Source organism: Hibiscus syriacus, unplaced genomic scaffold (assembly GCF_006381635.1).
Source record: "Hibiscus syriacus cultivar Baekdansim isolate YM2019G1 unplaced genomic scaffold, ASM638163v2 tig00110483_pilon, whole genome shotgun sequence".
Lineage (NCBI taxonomy): Eukaryota > Viridiplantae > Streptophyta > Magnoliopsida > Malvales > Malvaceae > Hibiscus > Hibiscus syriacus.
The window spans coordinates 537150-543636 of record NW_024062759.1 but is presented as its reverse complement, the minus strand read 5'-3'; the positions used below and the strand labels follow the sequence as shown (position 1 = coordinate 543636).

General features: G+C 30.9%; 1 pseudogene; it reads left to right on the top strand.

Annotated features, from left to right (window-relative positions):
* The first annotated feature begins 2043 nt into the window (after positions 1–2043).
* On the top strand, positions 2044–5099 carry LOC120129155 (annotated as a pseudogene).
* The last annotated feature ends 1388 nt before the right edge of the window (positions 5100–6487 follow it).

Below are 6487 nucleotides of genomic sequence, written 5' to 3'. Positions count from 1 at the left end.
TATATGTTAAAAAAACTTATATAGTAAATTTGAAACATATATTTTATATGTTTATAGTGTATGAATATTAAACATATATTTTATATGTTCTATATGTTAAAAAAACTTATATAGTAAATTTGAAACATATATTTTATATGTTTATAGTGTATGAATATTAAACATATATTTTATATGTTCTATATGTTAAAAAAACTTATATAGCAAATTTGAAACATATATTTTATATGTTTATAGTGTATGAATATTGAATATATCATATAATAATATTTTACGTGAATTTGTGACAATAATTTATTTTTATATGAAATAATATGAATTAATATTTTTAAAAATAAACTATTTGAAAATGAACTAAGCTAGATTAAATATTTAGGTAAAACATATTTATATATCAGATTTAAAAATTTTGAAGCAATCAAACTTCATTGTTAGAGTTGACATCTTAGAAAATTGGTATTTTTGCTTTTGGTCCAAATTTGTTATAATCTATTCTTTTGATATCTTGTGATAGCCTATGCTTACATGGATAAATAGAAAAGGGATTTTTTTTAATGGTTTCCACCCACATATTTCACATTAAGTGTCAATTAGTTTGTCCTATATTAATTATTTTGATTACATTAAATATATTCAAAAGTAAGAAATAATTTATTATTTTGTGTTTAAAGTCTTTTTAGTTCAAGATTTTAGAAATATAATTGAGTTAAATATTTAACAGAAAAGCTGTTTTAATTTTCAATACGAATGGATGGAGAGGACATATGAGGCAGTCGTTCCTGAAAATTCATATATATATTTAAATTTTTGTTATGTTTTTATTAAAAATTTATTTTGTCTCTCTGAAATTGTATAAATACATATCTTTAAAAAATTAAACATTTTTATAAATATTTAATGTTTTTATATATAACATCACACATAATTATCTATTTTACAAATATTTTATGTTTTTATATATAACATTCTAAAACAAAAACAATTACAATTACAATAAAATTCTAATAAAAAAAACATTAGAATTCGATATCTTAATCAATATTAACTTTTTATTTTTAAAGTCTGTCCTGATAACTTGTTTTAGGACAATACAAATTCTAAGAATTAATAAAATAACAAGTAATTTCATCAAAATAGGAAATCCTTTTACACTTGAAAGAATATTCCTAGAAAAGAAAATAATTATTTTACTGTATGATTGTTCTTATACTTAAATTTAAACATTAATTTCGTTTTTTCAATCTATAAATAATCGTCCTGCTTTGTTCTGAGTTAAGTCATAATTCCTTTAGAGTGCGTTTGGTTCACATAATATAAGATTATCAGTGGAAATAAAAGATTATCAGGGAATAAGATTATTGAGAATGTTGTATTTTGTGTTTGGTTGATTTAGCAGGAATGTAAGATTACCGTGTTTGGTTAAAGGAATAAAATATTATTGGAATGTATATTTGACCAAATTGTCTTTATTATATATTTGTTTTTTTAACAAATTGAAAAATATTTATATATTTTCTTTAAAAAATTTAAATTCATAAAATTTATATAATTTTTTTTACAAAATTGAAAATATAAAATGGTTTAATGAAAGGGTAAAATTTTATTTTAACCTCTGAACTTCATATAAAATTTTAATTATAGACTTTATTTTATAAATCTAAAATAGTTTAAGGATACATTTGTAATTTAATATTCGTAAAATTTTTATTATTAAATGACAGAAGAATAATATTTTTGAAAGAATTTTTTAAGGGTATTTTAGTCCAAAACACCGGTAATCCAATAATACCTAAAAGAAGGGTAATGACATTCCGGATAATATACCCAAAAAATCTATTATTGATAATCTTACATTACCGAAAATGAGATTTTCGATCAACCAAACGAAAAATGTGGATTCCATCCTTATGAGAATCCTACATTCCCCAACCAAACAGCCCCTTAGTTTTTCTCTTTTTCTTTCTTTCTTTCTGATCCAAAGTTTTATTTCACAGTGACCCATAATCAGATACTTATCATCATAAACTTAATTTTATTATCCAAATCTGGGTTTATCTCAACTTTTTAGTTCTTAATGTTTCATTTTTCTTTTACATGCTCTGCTTTTCTAATTTTTACGATGATCCAACTTACCTCCCTGAAATTATGCATTCTTTATGGAATCACGGATGGCTTTGCTCTTATCAGGTCTTTGATTTCATAAGTTCTATTTTTCTGGGTCTTAATCAGTTACACTTAAAAAATATATTTTAAAATGAAAAATAAATTAAATATACAACTGTTTTTTAACTTCCGCGTATCATGTATAAGGTGCTTATCTTGTTATATATCAATACTTGATTTTGGGTTTCTGATGTTCTGATAAGCTTTATTAATTTTCTTTTATGCAGACTAAGCTTTCATAAGAGTGTGGTAATGGCGAGTTTCATTAACAACAATAGCAAGGTAGTGAAGTTGGCATCCATTGATGCACAATTGCGGCAATTGGTTTAAGCTAAAGTGAGTGAGATGATAAATTGGTGGAATATGATGCTTTTCTTTTGGATCGGTTTCTTGATATTCTTCAAGATTTGCATGGTGAAGGCCTCAAGGAAACGGTATATCATTCTTCTGTTTCACTTTTTTTTTTTAATTTTGGTTTTTGATGGTTTGGTGATACCCTTGTTTTCTGAAACCAGTATATGTTGGACTTTGAAGTTTCAATGGCTGGAAGTGTTTCAAACGATGATGAATTTTCACGGTAGTATTATCCATTTGTATGAGGCACTAATTTGCTCCATTATCAATTGAGTGCTTCTGTTCGACACATTTAAACATGGCGTCAGTGTCTATGATTCTTCAAATACATGAAAAAACGACTATACTCTAGTGATACTCTTACCTGTATCCAACACTTGTCAGAGTTTGTGAAACGTAGATTGAGTGTACAATGACTCGTCAGAGTTCTCCGGTTTCTGAACTCCTGGAGATAAGAGTTATTTATTGGATTGGTTTCGTAGATCCTGATAGTTTTTATTTGTTTCTTTCAAACTTTTCTGTTCATCATTTTTGTGGTAGAGGGCAATAGAAAGGGTTGTTCTAGAAACATGTTAAGCGATTTATGGTGATAAAATTGTATTTTTGGTGTTTGATTTGTTTAGGTTCAAGAATGTTATGAACTTTCTGCTGAATATGAAGGGAAGAATAACCCCAAGAAACTTGAGGAATTGGGAAATGTTTTGACGAGTTTGGACCCTGGTGACTCTATTGTTGTATCTAAAGCATTTTCCCACATGCTCAACTTGGCTAACCTGGCTGAGGAAGTCCAGATTGCTCACCGTCGAAGGATCAAACTGAAGAAAGGTGATTTTGTTGATGAGAACAGTGCAACAACCGAATCTGACATCAATGAAACTCTCAAGGGACTTGTTGTTGATCTGAAGAAATCTTCTCAGGATGTCTTTGATGCTCTTAAGAACCAGACTGTGGATCTTGTCTTCACTGCTCATCCTACTCAATCAGTTCGAAGATCTTTACTGCAGAAGCATGGAAGGTTTGTTCTTTGATTCTAAAGAATTATTTTATGATGAACAATTTCCAGTCAAAACCTTCCTGTATTCCCTATTATGTTTCTGATTATTGTTTGTCCAGGATAAGGAATTGTTTAGTTCAGTTGTATGCTAAAGATATTACTCCAGGTAATAGGCAGGAGCTCGACGAGGCTTTGGGGCGTGAGGTATCACCTTATCATAATATTTCTTTAATGCATACATAAGCTTGCTATCCATGCCCCGCATAAGAAAAAGAAAACTTGTTCTCATTGTTTTTTGTTTTGGTTTCCTTATCTATGTAGATACAAGCTGCATTTCGTACCGATGAGATTCGAAGGACCCCTCCAACTCCTCAAGATGAGAGCAGGAATGAGCTACTTCCATGAAACAGTATGGAAGGGTGTCCCAAAATTCTTGTGTCGAGTTGACACAGCTTTGAAGAACATTGGAATGAATGAACGTGTTCCCTATAATGCACCACTTATCCAATTTTCTTCTTGGATGGGTGGCGATCTTGATGGTAAAATCGTTCTTGAACTAATAAATATTAAAGATCTACCTTCCAGTATGGACTATTTTCTGGGGGAAAGAATATTATACTTTTACTGCTACTTGGAAAATAATTTGTCATGGTGAGCAGATTTTTCTCAGTTGTCAGTAACCGTTTTACTGAGGCAGTTTTCTCATATATCTGTCAATTTCAGTTCTGAGTTTGCACTACGGTCATATTTGTACATTATTTTTGAATTAGTTGGCCGACCTGCTTCATGGCTGTTTGCCGAAGAGAAAGTAGGTTTCAAGCATAAAAAACGTTAAGCTTCTGTGTTTCTTTTTTGGTTAGTATTCCTTATATTTGCCTTCGTTATCTTTTAGGTGAGACTTTTCTATGCAGAGAGACTCTTTTTTGGTCTTCAACATGTTATTTCAGATGCTACTCTAGTAGTAGCAGTTTCCAGAAAATATGGAAAGCGCCTTGCTTCATATGCACTTGCAATGCTTTGCTTGGCTAGTGGTTGCTTCTTTGCTAGCACAAGTGATTGGCTTTTCCCATCTTTGTTTGTCAAATTTCCAGAATACTGATAAAAGTTTTATGTTCATGCTTTTCCATGTAGTTATAGACTTTCTGCTTCTATTAACAAATTTGAATTTAAGCTACATGAGAATGCCTAGCAAATTCTGTTTTTCTCTCAGATTGCAATTTATTTATTACCTTGATTTTTTATCCCAGGTTTCCTTCATAGTTCATTCTCTGTGTATGGTATGAGTCTCTCATCAGGGTTATTCTACTTGAGAAACCTGCTTGGGCAGTTGCTACTGCAGCTCTTGCGGTAATCCTAGGTTGGCCATTTTCAATCTTGGCATTTCTTCCAGTCGCATTGTACTCTTTGGCTAAACAATTCAAACACGTCGAGTATTTCTTTCTGGTGCTGTCACCTCAATAGCTCTTCTTGTAAGTAAATTTAATCATTGAATTTGGTTACTCTGTAAACTTTCTGGACATCTGATTTTAATATCTTAACTTAGTGATTTACATTAACATATTTGTAATTGGTTAATATTTAGATTTTTGTTTTGTTGTTCTGTTTGTTACGGAAGACGGCTATCGGATAGAACAAAATCGTAATTAATAATTTGAGAGAATAAAAATGAAGATAAAAGAGACACAAAATTTACGTGGAAAACTCCTAAATAATATAGGGTAAAAACCACGGACAACGGTAGAAGAATTTCACTATGAGAAAATAGGAATTACAACTTCTCTCGATCTACCAATGAGAAAACAATGATAATTCTCTCTTGATAAAAAGGAGAAAACAACTCTCAAGAAACTCTCTAAATTCTCTCTAGTATTGGAAGAAAGCTAGAATGTTTTGGGATGGTTTTGAAGTTAAATGAGGTAGGGTATTTATAGTTGAAGCTTAAGGATTAATTTGTAAATACCCTAAATTACAATGACTAAAAATTGATTTTACCATTTAAAAAATTCAACAATATTAGACTGGAATTTTCGGTGCATTGATTATAGGCACTTTCGGTGCCTTATATTATTGATTTTTCAATAATCTCACACTTGAAGATTTGATTGAAATAATCATATCTTCACAACATTCTTTCTACCTTGTCTCTTTATGTTGCTTATGTTTCTGACAGGCCACAGGAGGATCGACATCAGGTAAATTTATCAGCATTTGATTGCCTTCGTCATGAAATCTGCTATGTTGTCTTTGGTATGGATTTTCTGCATATCTACCGTCCCTTTCACGAATGAAGTGGTACTGTACTCGTATGTGTTTTGTCCTTGAATGAAATGTTGGATTCCTTGCTAGATGCAAGACACTTTGACTGTCACAAAACAGAGAGACATACTTTTGATTGTGCCCAAGTTCCTCCAATAGCATCTTTAACCAAATTGCTTCTTTACTGGCTTGTGTAACTGCTACATATTCTGCTTCTGTTGTTGACGTAGCCACAACTAACTGCAATTTTGAAATCCATCTTATAGCTCCACCATCAATTTTGAACACATATCATGTAGTAGATTTGCTTTTATCCAAATCTCCTGCATAGTCAGAATCTACATACCCATTGATTAGTAAGTTTGATCCTTCGTAACATAATACAATATTTGAGGTCCCTTTGATGTATCTCAAAACCCTCTTTACTGTATTCCAATGCTCTTTGCCTGGATTCGCCATATACCTACTAACCACTCCCACTGCTTGGGCAATGTATGGTCTTGTGCCATAGCGAACATTAAAATTCCCACTGCTGATGCATACGGTACTCGAGACATCTCCATCCTCTCATCTTCACTGCTAGGACTCATACTGGAGGATAATTTGAAGTTAATAGGAAGAGGGGTAGAAATTAGCTTACAATCTTGCATGTTGAATCGTAACAAGATCTTCTTCAAGTAATTCTTTCATGAAAGTCAAATCTTCGTATTACTTCTGTCT